The sequence below is a fragment of the Leopardus geoffroyi genome, chromosome B4, assembly GCF_018350155.1.
Source record: "Leopardus geoffroyi isolate Oge1 chromosome B4, O.geoffroyi_Oge1_pat1.0, whole genome shotgun sequence".
NCBI lineage: Eukaryota > Metazoa > Chordata > Mammalia > Carnivora > Felidae > Leopardus > Leopardus geoffroyi.
In genome coordinates this window covers 111,943,052-111,967,855 of record NC_059341.1, presented here as the reverse complement: position 1 = coordinate 111,967,855, position 24,804 = coordinate 111,943,052, and the positions used below count along the sequence as shown (strand labels likewise).

At 38.5% G+C, this 24,804-nt stretch overlaps 1 pseudogene; it reads left to right on the top strand.

Moving 5' to 3' along the window:
* Window positions 1–23,653: 23,653 nt before the first annotated feature.
* Window positions 23,654–24,158, top strand: LOC123592112 (annotated as a pseudogene).
* Window positions 24,159–24,804: the final 646 nt, after the last annotated feature.

The following is a 24,804-nucleotide window of genomic DNA, read 5'->3' as shown; positions in this document are numbered from 1 at the left end:
AGCCTTCTTATCCATCCCTCACAATCAGTCAGACATTCATCTAGGGTAGCGTCATGTACGGAAAAGGGACTACTACTTTCTGCTTTTCCTAATCTTTGAATAAGCTTTCCTCAATGTGTTTTCTGAAAATACTTGTTATGTAGGATATTAAGAGTTATGTGAGTCAATTTTTAGTCCAGGCCAAAGAATTTAGGCAATGATGGATACAAATTTAAACATGATGGTTTCCTGTAGGGAATCTCAAAATGGTTGCATGCACTGTGAACATCCAAGAAAGGGTTATGCATCCTTCCTCAAATTCTTTGTTCAGAAAGCTTCCTGGAAGGCCATTTCATAGTGCTACTCTTCTGTGAACCTCATGTAGGGAATTCCTTTGTAATAGAGCAGTGAACTTGGAAATTATTAATGCGAAGAACAAATGGCTGGAATGTTTTCTGTACCTCTTCATTTTATTTTATTTTATTATTTTTTTTTTAAATTTTTTTTTTCAACGTTTATTTATTTTTGGGACAGAGAGAGACAGAGCATGAACGGGGGAGGGGCAGAGAGAGAGGGAGACACAGAATCGGAAACAGGCTCCAGGCTCTGAGCCATCAGCCCAGAGCCTGACGCGGGGCTCGAACTCACGGACCGCGAGATCGTGACCTGGCTGAAGTCGGACGCTCAACCGACTGCGCCACCCAGGCGCCCCTGTACCTCTTCATTTTAAGAGTGTTCACCTATTTTGCTCTTAGAATTAATCTCCAACTGGTTGTAGAATGATGCCGGGTTAAGAGCTAATTTTAGCTGCCTCAGATGCCATGCAGTAGTGGGACTACGGTCTATGCATCTCTAAGAGTGAAGAGATTAGAGGAGGAACAAAGAGGATTGCTAGGGACTCCTATTATTTTTTTATTCATATTTTTCAGTGGCTGAGATATTGTCTTTCAACAAATGAAGCATGAATAGGCTTCTGAATTTCTTTTTTAAAAATATTTTTAAAATCAATTAATTTTTTTATCGAATAATTTATTTATTTTTTATAATTTACATCCAAGTTAGTTAACACATGCTGCAACAATGATTTCAGGAGTAGATTCCTTAAGCCCCTTACCCATTTAGCCCATCTCCCCTCCCACAACCCCTCCAGCAACCCTCTGTTTGTTCTCTATATTTGAGCCTCTTATGTTTTGGCCCCCTCCATTTTTATATATTTTTTGCTTCCCTTCCCTTATGTTCATCTGTTTTGGATGAATATCAAAGTCCTCTTATGAGTGAAGTCATATGATATTTGTCTTTCCCTGACTGACTAATTTTGCTTAGCAGAATACCCTCTAGTTCTATCTACATAGTTGCAAATGGCAAGATTTTCTTCTTTTTGATTGCTGAATAATACTCCATTGTATATATATACACCACATCTTCTTTATCCATTCATCAATGGGCATTGGGCTCTTTCCATAGTTTGGCTATGGTTGATAGTGCTGCTATAAACATTGGGGTGCATGTGTCCCTTTGAAACAGCACATCTGTATCCCTTGGATAAATACCTAGTAGTGTGATTGCTGGGTCATAGGGTAGTTGTATTTTTAATTTTTTGAGGAACCCCCATACTGTTTTCCAGAGTGGCTGTGCCAGTTTGCATTCCCACCAGGAGTGCAAAACAGATCCTCTTTCTCTGCATCTTCGCCAAAATCTATTGTTGCCTGAATTGTTGATATTAGCCATTTTGACAGGTGTGAGGTGGTATCTCAATGTGGTCTTGATTTGTATTTCCCAGATGATGAGTGATGTGGAGCATTTTTTCATGTGTCGGTTGGCCACCTGGATGTTTTCTTTGGAGAAGTGTCTATTCATGTCTTTTGCCCATTTCTTCACTGGATTATTTGTTTTGGGGGTGTTGAGTTTGATAAGGTCTCTATAGGTTTTAGATACTAACCCTTTTTCTGATATGTTGTTTGCAAATATCTTCTCCCATTCCATTGGTTGCCTTTTAGTTTTGTTGATTGTTTCCTTTGCTGTGCAGAAGCTTTTTATTTTGATGAGGTCCCGATAGTTCATTTTTGCTTTGGTTTCCCTTGCCTCTGGAGGCGTGTTGAATAAGAAGTTGCTGCAGCCGAGGTCAAAGAGGTTTTTGCCTGCTTTCTCCTTGAGGATTTTGATGGCTTCCTGTCTTATGTTTAGGTCTTTCATCCATTTTGAGTTTATTTTTGTGTGTGGTGTAAGAAAGTGGTCCAGGTTCATTTTTCTGCATGTCGCTGTCCAGTTTTCCCAGCACCATTTGCTGAAGAGACTGTCTGTATTCCATTGGATATTCTTTCCTGCTTTGTCAAAGGTTAGTTGGCCATATGTTTGTGGGTCCATTTCTGGGTTCTCTTTTCTGTTCCATGGATCTGAGTGTCTGTTTTTGTGCCAGTACCATACTGTCCTGATGATTACAGCTTTGTAATACATCTTGAAGTCCATGTTTTGTTGTTTTTTTTAAGTTTATTTATTTGAGAGAGAGAGAGAGAGAAAACATGAGTGGGGGAGGGGCAGATAGAGAGGCAGAACGAGAATCTCAAGCTGGCTCCATGCTGTCAGCACAGAGCCTGAATAGGGGCTCGATCTCATGAACTGTGAGATCATGAGCTGAGCCAAAACCAAGAGTCAGATGCTTAATTGACTGAGCCACCCTGGTGCCCTTTGGCTTCTGAATTTCTTAAAATGCAGCTTTATTCTTAGACTTATTAGAAATCCCTAATAGATTCTTGCAAAAGGCTACAAATTTTGTTTTTGGAGATGTAATAAGTTTTGTCTTTGATCATTTTCTGTGACACCCTAAGTATTTTAACAGGGAGTTAGGGTGGGCTGAAAAATAAATTTTAAATCTATTTTCTTTATAAATACTCCTTCAAGTCCTATAAATTAGCAATTATCTGAATTATCAGAATTCAGGAAACTAAAGGCTCGGAAAAGGAGGATAAACAACAGAGAGAGGGGTAAACTTCCTGCTACCTCTGACGTGGTCTCTGCAGTTTTCACACATCCTGTTAAGCATGCTTTTTCAACTGGACTTGTAGTTTTTTGCTTTGTCCTTCTTCATAACTCTCTAGACAGCATCCTTTAAAAAGGCAACTCTCTTGCAAACAGGCAGGTTCTAAGCAATATCTTTGTGTCAGTCCCTTGCTGAACCAGCTTTTGGTGTCAGCATCCATTAGACTGAATACCATAAGCTGCCCATCACCAGCAAACTGTCAACGAATTATCCCCGATCACCTTCATCCACCTTGTTTGGTCCTTGTCGTGAACCTAAAAAACAGAAAAAGTCCAAGAGTTTTGGACCAGTGCTACTCAAAGTGCAGCCTCCAGACTGGCATTGGAGTGGCTTTGGACTATTTGTCTGCAATAAAACAAGTATGGAAATTGAGAACAAGCATTCAGAAACTTTTATGGCAATCTGACATCGCCCTGAGTTCCAAGTGTATGCTCAGTGGGCCCTGCCCTGCTTGCTCTCAATTGTACAGAGACACTTTCCCAATCTCTTTTGTCCTTGTCCCAGAAATGGCCCATGATCTGAATCCCAAATACTCAGAGTCTGAGAAAGACCCATTAAGATGGAGAAACGGGGCTTTCTTCTCCCAGGTGCTCCACCAAGACTTCTTTCTAATGATAGTGACAGAATAGTTCATGTCTTCTCTAGCTCATGTCGAGTTCAGGTGGTGTTAAAGCAACATGAGCATGAATTGAAGCTTCTCACTCAATGTCATAGAAATGCCAAATCTATCTCTAGGTTGCAGTTAAATTAGGAGGCCAGGCTGTTCAGTTGTGGCCCCATATAATGTTGCATAAGCCAGGTCTCAGAGATGTGATAAGTTATTTAGCACCATCTGCTACAATTTCACTTATGGGACTGTTAAAATAATTTTTTTTTTCCTGAAATTAGGGAATTTATTTTTTTAAATTCCCCAGTTGAATATCCTTTATGTAATACCTTGTGTGTGCTGTGTTCCAAAGAGTAAGCTAATGCATCCAATGAATTTACTTTAAGAAGAAGACTTACATTGTGTGTGTGTGGGTGTGTGTATGTGCTTGTCATGTGTGGTAGATAGATCAGTATTAAAGAATACCAGCTGTAGTTCCAGACTTTTGTTAAATTGAAGAACTGAATTGGTGAAGGGCAGGGCAGGGTACAACATTCTTTTTTTTTTTAATTTATTAAAATTATTTATTTTTGAGAAAGAGAGAGACAGAGCACGAGCAGGGGAGGGGCAGAGAGAGTGGGACACAGAATCTGAAGCAGGCTCCAGGCTCCAGCTGTCAGCATAGAGCCTGACGTGGGGCTCGAACCCATGCACCATGAGATCATGAACTGAGCTGAAACCGAGTGAGACGCTTAATCGACTGAGCCCCCCAGCTGCCACCAGGTGCTCCCAGGCTATAACATTCTTAAGAGACTCGGGTATTAAATAGAATCTGTTTCCAAGCTCTTAAGACATTGTGAGATGAATAGTCTTTTCTTCCTGTTCACATATCAAAATCTTTTTGGTTTGGACCCAAACCACTGTTTACAATGTCTAAAATTGTTTCCTTTCTTAGCCCATCTGCCAACACTGATTCTTAGTTCATTTATTTATTCACTTAAGAAACACTTCCGGGGCTCCTATTGTGTGTCCAGAATTGTGCTAGAGGTAGGCCCTTATCTTTACAGGGGAAACCCACAACAAATCAGCGATGATAGCAGATTGTACGTTGTGGTAAATACTTTCATAGATGGGATATATGGGAGCACAGAGGGTGACACATTTAAATCGGAAGAAAGGAAATTAGAAACAAACTTTGCAGGGGAGGTGACATTTGGGTTGAAATTTGAGGAATAAGAAATAGCTGCCCAAAGAATGTCTTCCTCATGGGTGTGTCCTTGCGCGCGCGCGCGCGCGTGCATGTGTGTGTGTGTGTGTGTGTGTGGTTTGCGTCTGTGGGAACATCCTCAGTAGAGGGGTGACAGCATGTTAGAAGGCACAGAATCATGAGTGAGGAAGATATCCCAGAGCAACTCTAGGTAAGAGATCCCAAATCTCCCTACATCCCAGTGCCACAAAGAGGGACTCTTTCATTCAGTGATGTACTCCCAGAGCTTGGCTAGCACATAATAGGAGCTCAATAAATATTTGTGGAACAAACGAACAGCCTTGAGTACTAAATAAGTCCGAACTTGTTTGCAAATATTTATATATATATGTATATATATATATATATATATATATATATATATATATGTATATGCATATATATGTGTGTATATATATAAATATGTATATATATGTGTATATATATATATATATATATATATATATATATAGTAGCACGATACTAGCAGTTGTAGCTAGCCTTTATTATGCTTTTATGATTTTTTGGTAGTATCCCCAAAGGGAAAGACTCTGCCATATAACAGCTGTTCCTGTCCATTTATTCCCATTAGAGTCACCTGTTGTTACTTTGCCAGCAATTACTGATTGATCCGACAACTCTCTGGTTGTGTCAAGCATGGTCAGGGCTCAAAAACTCTCAAATGCTCCTCAGATAGTAATCCATTGTGACATACCCCTAATAAGAGGAGCTTATAATATTTTTTGAGGCTAAAGCATACACTGGAGGGTCAAGCAAATAATAGGAATATCTTTCTATGTCAAGATGTTTTAACGTGTATGCATGTTAGAATTAATGGCTAATATCAAGTTAAATCGTTAAGTCACAGCATTAAACCATGAATGTGGATCCTCAGAAAGCTTCTTTGCTCTCATAATTAGACCACAAACTAGGAAATCTGTGTAAGTCCCATAAGGAGAACTTGAGCATGTGAAGGCTTGATTCACTGAAAATTGATAGTTAGCAACTGACCAGAAACTAAAGCGTCAATTGATTTTGGAATTAAAAACGGCAAAACTAATAAAAAAATCACTTTTGTTGAATTGAAGGGAAGGTGAGTTTCAAAGCAATCTAATAATTAGAAAATCTTTATTAGGTTAGAAGATACTGCATTTAAAATGAAATTAATTTTAAGAATGATTTATTCTGTGAAAGATCAGGCTATTTTATTGGCTTGCTTTGGAACTCACTTTCAGTGGTTTTCTTCTTACATCTCTTTGCGGATATTTTCCTAGATAAATGCCTTTCTCACTGCGGGCAGTGTCTCTCTTTCCAAACTTCACTCGGTTCATGTTCTTTGGGAGGGTTCTTCGGTTAACCTGACCCAGCTCTGACTGCAGGCTCACTGTGTTTCTCCCAGCCCCCACCCGTGTTGTTTTTAGGTTGTTCTTTGCCATTATCACACGGATCTGTATTAATCAAATTAATCTCCCTCTTTCATGGTCTTATGTTCAAGGCTTTTTAGTTGCAAGAGGCAGAAGGCCATTCAGACTATTTCTAGTAAAAAGAGAGTTTATGGAAAGGAGACCAGGCATCTCTGAAATATCTGGAGGCAGGGAAAAAAGGACAGTCAGGCCACAGGAGGCCCTGGATTGCAGATCAGTACCTGAGTGTATTCCCTTCTCTCATTGGATGACTGGCCTCCTGGGTCTACTTTTTCTGCTCATTTGTTCAATTTTGCTTTCCTGTTTGCCACCTTGTTGTTGTTGTTGTTGTTGTTGTTTTAACTTTTTGGGTTTTTTTTTTAATGTTTACTTTTGAGATAGAGAGTGCCAGTGGGGGAGGGGCAGAGAGAGAGAGAGCGTGAGAGGGAAACAGAGGATCCAAAGGGGGCTATGTGCTGACAGCAGAGACCCTGATATGAGGTTCGAACCCACGAACCATGAGATCATGACCTGAATCGAAGGTGGATGCTCAGTCGACTGAACCACCCAGGCACCCCCATATTTGCCACCTTCTCCATGGCTGCCCTATTCCCCCTTAACCTCAGCTTGTATGTAGCTTTTGCTTATGGGTCCAGACATGACTTTCATTCTATAGCTGTCAGTATGTCTCTCCACCCCTACCCCAGGCAACTGTCACCTTGCTATCTCAGCTATTAAATCTAATGCTACATTCCTATGTCAGAGAATCTGATTTGCTCAGCTGAATTATAGTTGGTTTCTCCTCAGGGCAGCTGTTTACACATCACGGTTAATGGTAGGCATCATTTGGTACAAACAGATGAATTCTCTGAAAATAGGTCATGGGCAGCAGACAATGATTGATATCTCAAGTCCAGCATCCTCTCTTGGCATACTGGTCAGTGTTCTCGATTGTTTTAAGGGCTACCTGACAGATTGTGACCAATGTTAGTGATTCAGAACTTTTGGGCTCCAGTGGTCTTCACTATTTTGGGTACCTACTTAATTAAAAATATTGCTATTTTATTTCTAACTGCCTTATTTTTCCAGTTTGCTTTCATGCTAGGGTAGGAACCAAGTTCTATGGACTAAATGATTATTTCTCCAAACTCCCAATGTGATGGTATTAGGAGGTGCGACCTTTGGAAAGTAATTAGGTTCAGATGAAGTCATGAGGGTAGAGTCCCCATCATAAGATTAACACCCTTATAAGAAAGGACACCAGAGAGTTTGCTTCCTTTCTCCCTCTGCCCTCCTGCCACTCACAGTAAAGGTCATGTGAGAACACAGCAAGAAGGTGCCCATCGACACATTAGGAAGAGGGTTCTCACCAAGAATCAACCCTGCCGGTACCTTGATCTTGGACTTCCCAGCCTCTAGAACAGTGAGAAAATACATGTTCAGGCCATCCAGTCTCTGGTATTTTGTCAAAGCACAGCTTGAGCTAACTAAACCACCAAGCATTTATAGTTTTGCTTCCATTCATAGATATAGCCCCTGTCAGTAGTTAAATCATAGAGTGCTCAGGTCTCTAGGAGACAGGATTCAAAGCCCAACCTCTCTGGACACCAAAACAATGCCCTTCCAGCATTGTTCTCTGCTCTGTGTCTCTCTGCCTTTCACCCCACATTTGTATAACAAACAAACAAACAAACAAACAAAAAACACCTCTAATTTCAGCCAACCAAAAGTAAGTTTGAAATATTCTCTCTCTTAAAGATTTTATTTTTAAGTAATCTCTACACCCAACGTGGGGTTCAAACTCAACCCCGAGATCAAGAGTCACATGCTGTACTGCCTGAGCCAACCAGGCGCCCCCTTGAATATTTTCAACATGTCAAATTATAGTGTTTAGTTCAGTTGACAGAGAAGCTTCGAAGACTTGTTTCAAGTTTATAAATTAGTCACGGAACTTTTTCTTTTGTATTTTTTCACTGGCAGAGCTTCTATTGTATGCCATAGCTTCAGCCTTTGACATTACTGTTATGAAATTCAAAAATAGGGCTCATTTAAATTTTGCTTTTCCTCAAAATATACCTTGGGTTCTTGCCATTGTCACAGGGAACACATATAAAGCAGCTTGGAAGTGTGCTTTCTTCCAAGTCTGGCCTATCTTTTGTCAAGCTCTTGGGTAACCAGGGGCCTTTTAGAATTTCCCCAATTAGCATTTAACTAGATATGATAATCTGGAATTAGGGTTTACTGACTTTAGAGATGCAACAGAGGAAGGAGATCCTAATGGGAGTCTGGAGACCAGAACTGCAGGTTGGGCCCTACTTCTTAATAAGTTATTACTATGTGACCTTGAGGAAATCCTGTCTGCTTACCCAGCCTCAATTTCTTAACCCATGAAAGGGAGCAATCATGCCTCAATGCCTCACAAGAATGTTGTGAAGATAAAATAATGTATGGGAAAGCACTTTGTACACTGAAAGGTAATATAGAACTGTAAGTGGATATTATTATTTATTTTATGAGCCAGTAGAAATCAAAGCCCTGGTTTCATTGCCAGGAGGATTTTCCTCACAGATCTAATTCTTAAAGCTTGGCTTTGCCGAGTTAATGAGTACTTTCCAAATAAAGATCCCTTTTACTGCTTTGATTTTGGTGAACTTCCCTTTACTCTGATTCAAAGTCACATGGGAAGGAGCTCTTGTAAAGCCATTGTTTAATTTAGACTTTTCATACTGCGTGTATGTCCGGCTATTCTCTGGTTTCAGTCTCCAAGGAGCCTTTGAGGGCAGACCGTGCTTTTTTGCCTTACATATAGTTTGGCAGCAAATGAGATGTTTTCAATAGGGAGGAAAAAAACTCACAGTATGTAACCTGTCACCTCAAGGAAGAAGCACATCCTGTTCTAAAGAAGTTGCTTCAGAGCCGGCCGAGGACCATACCGGTGTTTTTACTTATGACTCAGGCAATAGCCTGGGATGATGTTTTAAGGAGAGAGTTGTTACATGACATTGTAATAACAATGTGAGAAGCCACCATACAAAGCTCTTTATTTTAGTAACTTAGATTTCTGGTCCGGACCCTCAATTCTGTTTAGCATGCCTACAACTTTCCATGCTAATACACAGGAGAAGTACAAAAATGACGTTTAAAATATCATTAGATAAAAGCAGATATGCCTTTAATTTTAGCCTTAGATGTGAACTGATGCAAGCAATGGATAGTTGACTTGCGTTTCCTAAGTTCACTTGAACGGTTCCAATGGAGATAATTGTTCCAAGTTTTTGTGTTAAATCTCACCTGTTAATGATGCTTGAATCCTGTTCTTCCTAAGCTTCTGGCATCCAGTCATTAGAGCTAGGGAATGGAGCAAGAAGGAACTTTAAAGAAATGAATGGCTTTTACAATCTTTATTCCATTGTTATTGTCTGAAGCTCTATAAAATGTGGAAGAACTGAAAACAATCCCCACACATCCCCTGTCCCTTGCCTTTTGTGTTGTACTTTTACCAAACTCTGGGAGAATAGTTTTGCTAATTGAAAGTTTATTCCCATCCAGGCACCTCAGCAGAATCCCACAGTGCCAGGTCAACAGGCGAAGCTACCAAAGTGTCCCAATCTCTTGTGATTTTCTCCTCTTCTCTCCATCCTAGTGCATTATCTGGGGTTGAATTTAAAGTGTCAGGCCACAGAATAGACAGATCGTTCACGTGGCAATATTCATTTCCTGAAACCCACATCTGGGTGGGAGTAAATGCAGGACTGAGATTCTAATATTATAACTCATGGTTCTATTTTCTGCCCCTCATTCAGTGGCTTCCTTTATGAGTTATAGATGAAAGTGAAAATTAACTACAATTTAAAAAATATGAAATTTTGGACCTAAAGCCAAGAAATCTTAGTATGCTGGGGCACCTGGGTGGCTCAGTCGGTTAAGCGGCCGACTTCGGCTCAGGTCATGATCTCGCGGTCCGTGAGTTCGAGCCCCGCATCGGGCTCTGTGCTGACAGCTCAGAGCCTGGAGCCTGTTTCAGATTCTGTGTCTCCCTCTCTCTGACTCTCCCCCGTTCATGCTCTGTCTCTCTCTGTCCCAAAAATAAATAAACGTTGAAAAAAAAAATTAAAAAAAAAAAAAAGAAATCTTAGTATGCTAATAGCAATAGGAGCAAGATTTTGTTTTTTTACCGTAAGTCCCAGTTTTCATTAGTGTCATAATTCTGTATCATAAGAAGCCCTGGGAGATGGGGAATGTTCAATAATGTGAAAGCTATCACCCACCAGCCATGCTTTTAATGTGGGTAGCTCTTTGCAAGATCTATTGCCGGAATTTCTGGGATTCTCAGATGGTGTTTCACACGAGTGCATGAACAGGTACAGCCACTAATGAACTCTTTGTCCTAGAACTATTGGAAATATTCAGAGAACAAATGATCTAATATCAGGCTTTATGTAGACAGGGCTCTTGCTTTGAGTGTGAAGTTGGTTCTTAAAATTCTAAATTTGTGAGATCATCAGGAAAGTTCAAGAAATATTTAGGAGATAATAGTCAGTTGGTTTGGCTGGTATAGAGCTTCATGGCACAGAGAAGTTAAGGACAGAGATGGAAGAATGTTTTGGTTTCTTATTAATGTCACATTATTCCTAGAGTGAGTACCATTGTAATCTCTGGATATACTGATGATAGTTATTACAAAAACATTTGAAAAATATGTATAAAAACTTAGAGTCTCATTGCGGTGGGGAAGTTAACAGCGACACAGACTTGTGTTTGAATCCCACATCTGCCAGCTGCTAGCCAAGTGACTTTGGGCACGTTAAACATTATTAACATTTCCTGATCCAGAAAATGGCAGTAAAACATTAACCTCAGAAGTTTGTAAGAATTAGGTAATAGGTTATGTAAATATGAAATATATAAACTAGTTCTCACATATATAAACCATGTCTGGAACATGGTGAACAATAAATTTAAGTCATCATTTCCTCCCTAGATGGTTGAAGTAGCCTCCTTACTCGTGTCCCTGCTTCTGCTCTGGCTTTGCCTCATTCTATTCTCAACATGGCAGCCAGAATGAGCCTGTTACAATGTAAGTTGGATGGTGTCATTTCTTTGCTCAAAACCTTCTGATGGTTTCTGGTTCACTCAGAGGAAAAGCATTATAAATGCCTGGTATTTTTTTTAAAGATGTTGTTTTTTAAAGTAATTTCTACACCCAACATTGGGCTTGAACTCATAAGCCCGAGATCAAGAGTTGCATGATTGGAGCACCTGAGTGGCTCAGTCAACTAAGCGTCTCAGGTCATGATCTCACAGTTCGTAGGTTTACCCTGCATCGGACTCTGTGCTAACGACTCAGAGCCTGGAGCCTGCTTTGGATTCTGTGTCTCCTTCTCTCTCTCCTCCCCTCCCCTGCTCATGCTCTGTGTCTCTCTCTCAAAAATAAATAGACATTAAAATAATAAATAAATGAATACAATAAAATAAAAAAATTGAGTTAGTCCTTAAGAGAAAAAAAAAAAAAAAAAAAAAGAGTAGCATGCTTTACCAACTGAGCCAACCAGGCACCCTGGTATGTTTTTAATTTCACCTTCTTCTCTCCCTTTGACCGTTGCAAACACACTAGCCCCTCCTTACTGTGCCTTCAATATTCCAGAAAGTTCTCCCCACCACCTAATACTCTTTACCTGTGTCCACTGTTTTATTTTCTACAAATCACTTATCACCAACTAACCTTCTATATATTTTACTTGCTTATAGCATTGACTGGTTGTCTTTCCCTGTTACAAGAGAAGATTCAATGGGATGAGGATTTCATTTTGTCTGCTTCGTTCACAGCTCTATCCCTAGTGCCCAGAACAGAGCTTGGTACATAGAACTTCTCAACACATATTTGTTCAGTTAGTTTTGAAAGACTGAACAAATGGGAGCCATTATTAGTGAATTAGTGGGATCTCTTCGTAATTAGTGCATGTACATGATTATTCACCCATTCAACAAACATTGGTGAAGCACATAACATAAGCCAGCATTACATTAGTTGTTGGAATAGAGCCAGAAACAAAAGACACATGGCTCCTGCCCTCTTGGAGCTTATGGTTTTAGTGCTGCAAGAATTGCACTGAGTAGATACTTCTAATTGTGAGAAGGTGAAAGATTTTTTTTTTCATACTACTTAAGTATGAACTTTATTTGAAGTTTTCGGTATCTTTAAACATTACGTTTGAAAACTTCAAAAACTTATTTTGTTTATCATTGTTATTTTCAAAAGGAGTTTAAGGTAGAATTAGAAGATTACATTCTAACTTTTTTTTTTTTTTTCCAACGTTTATTTATTTTTGGGACAGAGAGAGACAGAGCATGAACGGGGGAGGGGCAGAGAGAGAGGGAGACACAGAATCGGAAACAGGCTCCAGGCTCTGAGCCATCAGCCCAGAGCCTGACGTGGGGCTCGAACCCACGGACCGCGAGATCGTGACCTGGCTGAAGTCGGACGCCTAACCGACTGCGCCACCCAGGCGCCCCTCTAACTTTTTTTTTTATTCAAGTATAATCAACATCTTCTTTGTTTTTAGGACTGTGAAAGAAAAGAGTTCTAGACATCCCCCTGGCGATTGGCTTTAAGTCTTAAATATTTGTTCTCAAAAAAAAAAAAAGGGGCGCCTGGGTGACGCAGTCGGTTAAGCGTCCGACTTCAGCCAGGTCACGATCTCGCGGTCCGTGAGTTCGAGCCCCGCGTCGGGCTCTGGGCTGATGGCTCAGAGCCTGGAGCCTGTTTCCGATTCTGTGTCTCCCTCTCTCTCTGCCCCTCCCCCGTTCATGCTCTGTCTCTCTCTGTCCCAAAAATAAATAAACGTTGAAAAAAAAAAATTAAAAAAAAATAATAAATAAATATTTGTTCTCATCCTCATGATCAGATCAGCATTACATTTAAAAGCACGTATGATAACTTTTAGATCCACTACAATGCACGTGACTTACTGAAATGTTACTCCAGCTTCTACCTAATTTTAATTCCATATTTCACTTCATGATAATTTGATATAGGTCTCTTCACAAAGCAATATTATCTTAGAGTTTGCAATTTTGTTAATCGCTTGGTGATTAGAATATATATTTCAAACTTCTCATTTCATTATGCTGAGCTCTAGCTTAGATTTTAAAAAATGATTACCAGATTTTATTTTAAGATTTTCCATTCTCTGATGAAGAGAGTAAGCTATTAAAGGTCCATTCAATCAGGTAAGTCAGTGTCATGTAGGTTTTTAAATTATTCTAAATTAATTCATCTTTTAGTTTGAATTTGTTCAAAATAGTCTCTGCTACTTAGTAGTTTTGATTCAAAAAATCACCGTTTAGCCAGTCTGATGCTGGATATGATTTCAATGAGATCCTCCTTCATAGTATTATTTCTGTGAAGGCATTGCATCAGCTTGCATTGGTCACACTGAATTTGCCACGTTAAATGCAAGTAACACAAGCTTAACCCATGCAAAGGAAACCGTCACAGTTCAGAGTAATCAAGTGGAAGTTTTGAAATACTCCCTTTTCTAATCACAAGAGGTTAACGAAATTGTAAACTCTAAGATAATATTACTTTGTGGAGAGACCTGGGTCAAATTATCATGGGTAATTCTCAAATGGAATTAAAATTAGGTAGGAGGAAGTTCCAGTTGATTGCGATCTGGCCAATCTCAAGGCTGTAATGATCACCTGTTTCGCATTTACTAGGGTCATATTTTGTCCTTGCATGGGTATCATTGAAATCAAGGCCTCCGTTTGGGAAGCATACAATAGTTCAATAGCATCTTCTGCCTATTTTCTTAACAAATGGGAAGCCAGATGCACCACAGAGTGGTGAATAGGAAAAAAAAATGTAAAAGTCTAACTTGTTAAAAACAAATAATAATGATGAAAATTGGTAACACAGGGCTTGAATGAAAAATAAGAAAAGAAATTTTCCTATAATTAAATTGGAAAGGTGAAAGACTGAAATGGAAAAAAAAATATTTAGTTCTAAGATCTAGCCTGCACTTAAATTTTATTTTATTTTATTCCTATAGAAAGAGAAAACCAATCATTCTCTCTCAAGGGATATAGAAATTGCCACTTTCAAATAAAACTGACACAAAGAACAGTAACTTTTACACTAGAAGACTGTAAGTTAGAAAATACATTTGAAAAGTCCAAGAAAAGGAAAATTTTTTGTGTGTGGTATGTTCTTGATAAGATCCCAGATAGCCTTTAAATAAGATTCCTCCACTAACTTCAAAATCCTTTAGTGATGAGTATTTGATTTCTTAGTAGCCTGCATTGTAATTCCATTGTATTCAACTAACATTCACAGAGTGCTTATTATGGGGTAGATGCCGAGAACACAAAGACAAATGTGCCCCGATTCTAGATTCAAGGAACTTCTGTAGTGACAGAGAGTCATGAGAATATACAAGGAGGAAGCTAAAATTTGTTGACCACTGAGCTATCTGGTAGACCTTTTTAGGGCAGTTACATACTTTAGTACTTTTAATCCTTATGGAAAAATTATAAGGTCGATATTATATGGACTAGCCATTTTATTACTGAAGAGCTTGAGGGTCACCTAGTGAGTAGGGGAGCGAGAATTCAGCGTTATGTCTATCTGCTGCCAAGGACTAATTCTTTCCACCCTGGGATGCTGAAAAGAGAAATATGTATACATATATACAAACAATACATATATTTATACAGATATAGATAAGTGAGTGTACATTTATATATACATGTACATAAACACAAATATATATAAGCCCACATTTCTATAGGAGCCATACATAGACATACAAGGGCCTCCTTTGTTACCTAAATCACATACTATTTTCTATTTATATTTTTTAAAAAAGATTTTTTAGAGCAGTTTTATTTATTTATTAAAAAAAATTGTTTAATGTTTATTTATTTTTGAGATAGAGACAAAGCATGAGCCGGGGACGGTCAGAGAGCAAGGGAGACACAGAATCCAAAGCAGGCTCCAGGATCTGAGCCTGACGCAGGGCTCGAACTCACAGACGGTGAGATCATGACCTGAGCCAAAGTCGGCCACTCAACCGACTGAGCCATCCAGGCGCCCCTAGAGCAGTTTTAGATACAAAGCAAAATCAAGGAGAAGGTACAGAGATGTCTTATATACCTCCTGCTCCCACACATGCATAACCTCCCCATTATCAACATTTAGTATGTTTGGTACATTTGTTACAATTGATAAACCTATGTTAACACATCATAATCACCCAAAGTCCATGGTTTACATTAACTAGGGTTCACTGTTCATGTTGTGCATTCTACGGGTTTGGACAAATGAATAATGGCATGTATACATTGTTACAGAATCATACAGAGTATTTTCACTGCTCTAAAAAATCCCCTGTGCTCCAACTACTTATTACCCCCTCCCCAACCCCTGGCAACCATTGAACTTTTTACTGTCTTTTTCTGTCTTTTTACTGTTTTGCCCTTTCCAAAACATCATATAGTTGGAATAATATCGTATGTCGTTTTTCCAGATTGGCTTCTTTCATTTAGTAATATGCATTTAAGTTTCCTCCATGTGTTTTCCTGGCTTTACAGTTCATTTCTTTTTAGCACCAAATAATATTTCTTGTCTGGATGTACCACAGTTTATTTATCCCATTCACCTACTGAAGAACATTTTGGCTGCTTCCAGGTTTGGGAAATTATGAATAAAGCTGTTATAAAGATTCATGGGTAGGTTTTTGTGTGGATGTAGGTTTTCAACTCCTTTGGGAAAATATCAAGGAGCGCGGTTGCTGGATTATTTCATGATCAAGTGCATTTTTAATGTGTTACATAAGGTTTTGGTAAATACAGCCCACATTTCATTGTTTTCAATGGAAAAAATAATGCATTACTAGAGTGCATTGTGTTTCTCCAAATAACACTATTGCATTTTAAGTACTTACAATCTCTAAGGGATTTCTTACATAATATAAAGCATTTTACAAAACCGCTGATCTAATTATTTAATAATTAATCAGTCATTAGTGCAAATGTTTGAATGCAGAATGCAATAACAATCTGCAGTATCAGATACAAATTATAATTTCCTCCTGCAATGGCAAGCACTATAGTGTAGAGAAACCATGATATGATGTTAGAGTTACACCAGGAATTCAAATAACAAGTAGCAAAATAAAATAAGTCCATTTGAAAACAGTTATTGATTGAAAAGTTGCTGAGATTGAAGAGTTTGCTGAGGTGAAAGGAGAGGAAAAAAATAGAAGGGTGGTTACTATTGCTGTTTGCTGTCGGTGAAGGGGAAGGGGCACTGTGCCGGTAGGGGAGTGAGTGGGACAAGAAATGCCTGAGATTTATCTATGTCCAGGTCCAAGAAACTGGTGGACAGAGACTGTCTTTCTTGATGTTCGAGACTCCAGCAGCAGATGACTATAAACCACCATCTGAAGCCTTAGCTGAAGCAATGGGATGAAACAACAAACTTAAAACGGACATATTGATATGGACACCCTGCAATACTATTTATAACTGCATTTTGGAAGATGATGCTTTTAACACTTGTCCTGGCCACATTCATTTGCAAGGGCATTTAATTATTTTATTTTATTTTTTGTTCTTTTAAAGTTTTGGCACTGAGTGTTCATGGCTCTTCTTCCTGTTTCCCCCATCAACAACCAATGAGGAGCATGGAATTGAATGGGTTCCTTGGGTGGAAGTACTGTACCTGAGATGCTAAGGGTTTCTCATTATCTTCACTGTCCACTAAACCCAACTGCTTTAGCATGGCTTGTGATGTTTGCTTTGTACCACTTTCTCAAAACCTTGCAAGTTAGTGACAAACGGCCAAACCAGTTTCTTGTAAACTTCACTCCTTCTTATTCTGATTTTCATCTCTCAGCCTGACTGATGAATCTGAGAGCCTGACGAATCTGATATTGCATGGGACACATCTCACGTGCCACCTCAGAGTCTCTTGTCATTTCTTCCCTCTCTTGGGATACATCATTCTTCTGCTTGAAGCCAACCAGCCACGTGTCTCGATAAGAAGTCAAGACTTGATAAATATGATAAAACGTTATGGAGACGGGTGATGAAACCCAGAAGTCCACTGGGAGGTAAGAGACAGGGAGGAACTGGAAAAAGAAGTTTCAGCTCCCTTCTTCTTTCCAGTGGACTACTCTAAGGCATGGTTTCTCTCTATAGCCTAAAGTTGTATTATGTCATATCATACATACCGTGTGGCCTAAAGGAGTCACCTGCCTACCATCTGCATGTGCCTTCTTGAAATACAGTTTATATCAGCGGCCAGCAAGGTAACACATTATCTTGTATTCCTTCTGGTCCTTCACTATCTCATTTCCCCTTTCCTTTCCTCATGCTTCCCTGGTGTTGTACATTCATTAAAAGTATTAGAGCTTAGTCTGTGCCGCAACTTTGTTTTCTAGGTAATCCAGGCCAGTGCAGATCAAAGCAGGGTTGGCTGCTTTAGTCCTCTGCACGAGATATTGCATGTTGAGATGGTACATTGATTTGACATTGTTTTTCATCTTAGAGCCATTTTGATGCATGGTGTATTAGTCAGTAGTAAAAAATGCTCCTCAGATATAATCTAGAAGAGAAAGTGTTATGGTATCATCAAATATTTTGGAGTTTGGCTTCATGACAAAATTTTTATGACATCATTGAGAAAACAATTTTAATAATTGAGAAATAGCAAATGCACTCAGGTTAATTAATGTTTTTGTATATTTTTCGGCTAGCATTTTGACATTGACTATCCTGTTGGTCAATGTTTATGCGTCTGTTTCACCAACTAAATTTGAAGTACTTGAAGGTAAGGAGTATGAAATAATTGATAAATACTTTGAATGACCTTCCAACAAATGACCATACAAAAATAAATGCAAAAATTTATATACTTTTTAAGTGCTTATGTACATGTATAGTCTACTCATGGACACCAGATAGGGTTCCAGGGGGCTCATAAATCCCTCCACCTAAGAACTACATTTCAGAAGAGACTAATGGAAAGAGAGCTTTGGAGTGTGTGGGTTTTGAAGGGTCTTTGATAACAGACTAAATAGAAGTAGGGGAAAAATAGAAGTGGAAAGATACTCAATTTTAATTCAAAAATTGCCTTTTCCCCTTTGATCTTTTTATCTATAGAATAAGGACAATAATCATACCTTTTAGATTTGAGATGATTAACAGTAATAGTGATATAGAGAATATACTATACAGTGTCTATATATTTATTGCACGGGAAGATAAAAAGCCTAAAGATTTTTAATTAACAAATAAGATGGTTAAAATGGGATTTTAGAAGAGAAACTCATTGGCAGTTTTCACAATGGAGTGAAAGGAAAAGAAACTTTAATTGCTGGGTATGGAGGAGGGGAGAAATACTGACGTACAGAAATGAGATGAGTGGGCCATAAACAACACTCTCAGTATGGGTAAGAGCAAGACTTTTTTTAAAGGGAAGAAATGTCATATGAGGAGGAGTTAGCATTTAAAAATATTTCTTCCTTTAAGAGGTCACTTTCACAGGAACTTACTCCCACTTAGTAATTTAGAAATGCGTGATTGCAATCATCATAAATGTTCACTTAAAATATTCAAGAAATAACTATGACTACAGTTGGTAGACTGCATGATAGATTTGCTGAGGGAATAGAAACCTCTTTTGGAGAATTTCACACTAGATTACGTAGAGAGATGAGTTAGGATGATGTTCCCAAGAGTAATGCCGCATGTTTGATTTCTATGTGGGATGATTGGCTTCTTTCTGTTTCTCTCATCCTTAACCTCTTCCTTATGGCTCATAAGGCAGATTGGTACCAATTGGTCTACAGATCCTAAAGAACTGATAGGTCTCTCTTCTCTTTGTTTCTACTATACTTAATTTGGAACTTTTATCTTTCCATTTGGATATTCCATTAGCTTCTTAAAGCAACTCTCTGCCTCCAAGCCTTTCTCCATTTAATATGTTTTCTGAAGTACAGCCAGAGTATTCTTTCTGAAATACAAAGATGGTCACATCTCTTCCCTGCTTTAAACTCTTCACTGATTCCTCAAGTCCTGCAGAATAAAGTTAAGAGTCCTTAGCATGACTTACAATCATCCTCATCCTATGTCCCCAGGCTTATCTCCAGTCATTCCCACCCACAAGTTCCACCTCTGTATACGTGACAGTTCCAGAGGCTGCCGTGTCTGTTGAGAGGCCATTGCTCTTTTTCTTTGCATATAAAATTTTCACTCATTCTACTTTGAACTGTAATCTTTAATACATGAACATAGATTAATCATGCAAACCATATTACAGTTCTGTCCCTGCTTTGCTCCATGAGCAGGGACAAATGTGTGATTTCCAGAGGCAACCAGATTTGATAATTAGTATTTCTGGTGCTTCTCATTCTTTCTTTATCCATTTGTCTAGCTAGCTAGTTGTCACTTTTCTGATTTTAAAAATCTAGACATTAAGGGTGTTTGGGTGGCTCAGTCATTTAAGTGTCTGACTCTTGGTTTCAGCTCAGGTCATGATCTCATGGTTTGTGAGATTGAATCCTGCATCAGGCTCTGCACTGACAGTGTGGAGCTTGCTTGGGATCCTCTCTCTCTGTCTGCCCTACTCCTGCTCATGCTCTCTCTCCCTCTGTCTCTCAAAATAATAAGTAAACTTCAAAAAAAATTTAAAAAATTTAGACATGATCTCAAAATACTACTATAGAAAGTTAGAATTTAGCTCCCTTGAAGTCTCTTTCTGCAATATTTGTTTACTTTCTGTACTGGGTAAAAGTCTTACTTGCCTCCTCAGTTTCCCGGGTGATGTCCAGCTCCCAGACTGTGATACTGCTCCCAGGAGATAATCAGTCATTTGCCCTGGAATCTTGGGCCCTTCCTCTTGGCTGCCAGAAGCACAGCTGGGCCAACTAACACAAGGTTTAACACTTCTGGCTCTTGTTACCACATCTGGATTTAGATGAAATTCTAGTGCTCGGAATGTGAAATTCATCTTCCCAATGGCTGTTGGAGGGACCAGATAACCCAACTCAGAAATGAAGGAGAATTATATCTGTGGGTAAATTTTGACCAATGAGAGGCCAACATGTAACAAATGGCCTTTATTGCTTACCATCATGTTGCATTGCTTTATATACTCCTGTCACTCATTGACCTGGATTTGTACCTCTCCAATAAAATCTCAGTATTAAAATTTCTTTAAATATTTTATTTATATTTGAAAAAGAGAGAGAGAGAGAATGAGGGAAGGGCAGAGAGAGACACAGACAGAATCTGAAGTAGGCTCCAGGCTCTGAGCTGTCTGCACAGAGCCCGATGCAAAGCTTGAACTCATGAGCTGTGAGATCATAACCAGAGCTGAAGTTGTACACTTAACCAGCTGAGGCACCCAGGCATCCCAAGCCTCACTATTTAAATTCTTTTGTCAGACCCAGACCCCATTTTTCCAAAGCATTCAAGGCTAAGACACTTTCCTTCCCCAGTGTGTGTGTTTGTGTTTATGTGTTTGTGTGTGTGTGTGTGTGTGTGTAGACAACTTTTAGTTAATTCAATAATCAGAATTTAAATTATCATGATTCTATACATGCTACATATCCCAGAAAAACCAGCAAGAATGATTTTACTTTTCTCCCTCTAAAGCTTTCTATTTTTCCTGGAGTTTAAAATAACATAGACTTTTGTTGTTGTTGTTCACTTAATTTCCTATGCCAATATAGAAATCTTCCCAAACATTAAAGTTCCTTTAATACGAATAAAAATGTTAGGTAACCTAACAGTTCTTTTGTCTTTGAGATTCCTACTGTAACCTTGTGTTGTCTTGTTCCAATTTGAACTCGTTGACCTTTAGGCTTGCTGTTCCACACTATTCTCCAAATTCTCTTTGCGTGTTTTTTTTTTTTTTATATTCTTTATTTCCTGGATCTAATGCCTTACTTTTTTTTGGTTTACAACCTCATGTTGGTGAAGCACATCCTCCAGTAGCTTCCTAAAAAAAGTACATGGGAGGTAATTTATTTTAAAATCTTAAATGCCTGAGATGGTCTTTTTTAACCTTCATATTTACACAATAAATTATTTGGATAAGGAATTTTTGATTAGAAATAAAATTTTATCAGAATTTTAAAAACACTCCATTTTTTTTTCTAGTATATTGCACCACTTCTGAAAAGTTGAATGCTAATCTAATTCCCAGTTCCTTGTATATAATCAGTTATTTTCTTACAGGAAGTTTTAGTATCTTTTTCTAAATATCTAACATTTTGGATTTCATAACGTTGTGTCTTATTGTGGGTCTTATTTTGTTAATAAGGTACCAGGTGTCATTTTGTAAACTGAAGTTCTTTTTAAAAAATTTTTTAAAAATATGGGGGCGCCTGGGTGGCGCAGTCGGTTAAGCGTCCGACTTCAGCCAGGTCATGATCTCATGGTCCGTGAGTTCGAGCCCCGCGTCAGGCTCTGGGCTGATGGCTCAGAGCCTGGAGCCTGTTTCCGATTCTGTGTCTCCCTCTCTCTCTGCCTCTCCCCCGTTCATGCTCTGTCTCTCTCTGTCCCAAAAATAAATAAACGTTGAAAAAAAAATTTTTTTTTAAAAAATATTTATTTATTTTTGAGAGAGAGAGACAGAGAGAGTGAGTGGGGGAGGGGCAGAGAGAAAAGGAGACACAGAATCTGAAGTGGGCTCCAGGTTCTGAGATGTCAGCATAGAGCCTGACACGGGACTCAAACCCATGAACTATGAGATCATTACCTGAGCTGAAGTCAGACACTTAACTGACTGAGCCACCCAGGTGTCCCTATAAACAGGTTCTTAAGTTTTAACAAATTATTTCTTGAATTCTTTCTTTGAAATATTTATGGCTCTTATTTCTTAGCTATTTCATTTATCAATAAGTGTCTTTGTGAGGTTTGTGAATTCTTTTAGGTTCTTGGGTATAACTGTGCAAAGACTAAAAACCCTATTCTCATGGAGTGTACCTTCTAATGGTAGAGATAGATAAGTTAAATAAGTAAACTAAAAAGTATGTTAGATAGTGATAAATGCTGAGGAATAAAAGGCCAAGAAGGGAGTTATTATTTGGGGTGTGTGTGTAATTTGCAATTTTAGATATGGGGTCAGAAAAAGCTTCCTTGAGAGAGTGAGGTTTAAGTTAAGACCAGAGGAATCAAAAAGTTACCTAGGTAGATCTCTGGGGGAAAAGCCATTTAGGTAGAAAAAATATAAAGTTTGAAGTACAGATGTATTTTAGGAATAGTAAGGAAGCCAGAGTGACCAAACTAAAAGAAGCAAATAGGAGAGTGGGAGGGAATGAGGTTAAAAGCAATTGGGGCCCAGATTATGCCTTGTAGGTAGAAAGGAGACCATTAGAGGGTTTTGAGCAGAGGAATAACATTATCTAACATATGTCTTAATGGAATCACTTTGGCTGGTATGTTGGGAGTCTGAAAGAGGGCAAAGACAGAAGCAAATGTACTATTTCGGAGGCTGCTGCAACAAATCAAGAGAGAAGTGATAGTGGCTTGTACCAGAGTAATGGCAGTGAGGATTATGAAATGTGGTTTAATTCTTTATATGTTTTGAAGGTAGAAGTGTCATGTTTTGCTGACAGACCATATCTGAGGTGTGAGATAAAAGGAAGGAAGATGACTCAGGATTTTGGCATGAGCCTAAAAAAAGAAGTTGCCAAAAACTGAAAAGGAGAAAAGTACAGGAGGAGTAGCTTGTTTTTATCTTTATTTCTGGGAAGAGGGAGGAAAATATAAGTTAGAAGTTTGGAATTAGGCACTGGAAGTATGAGATGTCTGTTACATACCCAAATAAAGATGTAAATTGTGAGTTTGATATTTAGCTCTGCATGTTGAGGTGACATATGTGGGTTAGAGATATAGATGTAGAAGCCTTCAGCATTCAGGTGGTCCATATGACCATGACACAGGACTAGATAGCCCAGGGAGTGGGTGTAGATTTTACACTGATTAGAGGGGTGGAAATCTAAAGATTGAGTCTGGAGGCCTTGCCCACATTTAGAGATCAGGTTGATGAGTAAGAAACAGGAAAGACAGAGAGGAAGTGGCCAAGGTGTAGGAGGAAAGCAGGTATGTGTGTAGTTCCACAAGGAAAAGAAAGTTTTCCAAGAAGGTGGGAATCATCAACTCTGTCAGGTGTTACTGATAAACAAAGTGAGATGAGGATGAACCAGTGAAATTTTTTTTGGTGGTCTTGATGAGAATAGGTGTAGGGAAGTGGTGAGGTGAAAATTGGACTGGAGTAGATTCAGAGAGAGAGGAGGGAAAGAATTTCAATTAGTGGGTGAAAATACATTTCTTCAGAAGATTTGCTAAAAAAGGCAATAAGAGAAATAAGATGATATCTTCTTATGAAGATGGTCCCAAAGGTGAGGAAGGAAAACTCTGCCCCTCCCAAAGCCAAAGCCAAAGCCAAAACCAAAGCCAAGGCTTTGAAGGCTAAAAAAGTGGTACTGAAAGGTGTCCACAGTCACAAAACAATATCCATATGTCACCTATCTTCTGATGGTCCAAAACACTATGTCTTTGAAGGCAGCCCAAATATCCTCCAAAGAGCATCCCTAGGAGAAACAAGCTTGACCACTATGCCATCATCAAATTCCCCTGACTACTGAGTCAGTCATAAAGAAAATAGAAGACAACACACTTGTGTTGTCAAGGCCAACAAGCACCAGATCGAACAGTCTGGGAAGAAGATTGATGACACTGATGTGGCCAAGGTCAACACCCTGATCAGGTTGGATGGAGAGAAGGCATATATTCGACTGGCTCTTGACTATGATGCTTTGGATGTTGTCAACAAAATTGGGATCATCTAAACTGAGTCCAGCTGGCTAAATATAAATATAAATTTTTTAAACACCCACCCCCCCCAAAAGAAGAAAAGAAACAAAAAGAAAAGAAATAAGATGGTAGCTGGAGGTTTACTCTGTATTTTGGGAACAAAGATTATTCAGATGTTGAATATCCTAGATTGATTCTCTTATTTTCCTTCTTCTATTTTATATTTTCCAATTATTTATCTTCCTGTTCTTGCCAGGAGAGTCTTTGATTTTTGTCTTAAAACCCTCTGTTGACTTTTTTTCTATTGTCATTTTAATTTCAAGAGCTGTTCTTTATTTTTGGGTTGTTCATTATTTACACGAATTGTGAGCTCTGTTCTTTTTCTTCATTTATCCAAAGTTCTATTGAAGATATGAAAATTAATATAATAGAATATATATTAATATACATAAATAATATAATATATATTTTTGTAAGTAATAAAGCTTTTCAATTTTGGTGTAATTGGGTTTTTACAAAAACAAATAAAGGAGATTTAAGATTTATAAATGTGATATAAATGATAGAAAGTATAATATAACAGAATCCTTATGCTTAAAATACGACTTTTTTTCAGTTTCTTAGTTTTGTTTTATAAGTTTAGTCTCATCCCATCTTCCTAAAGTTACTTATTAAAATTTTCTTTTCCCCTTAAAGCCTTTTCCTGCTCACCAGTCTTCTACTT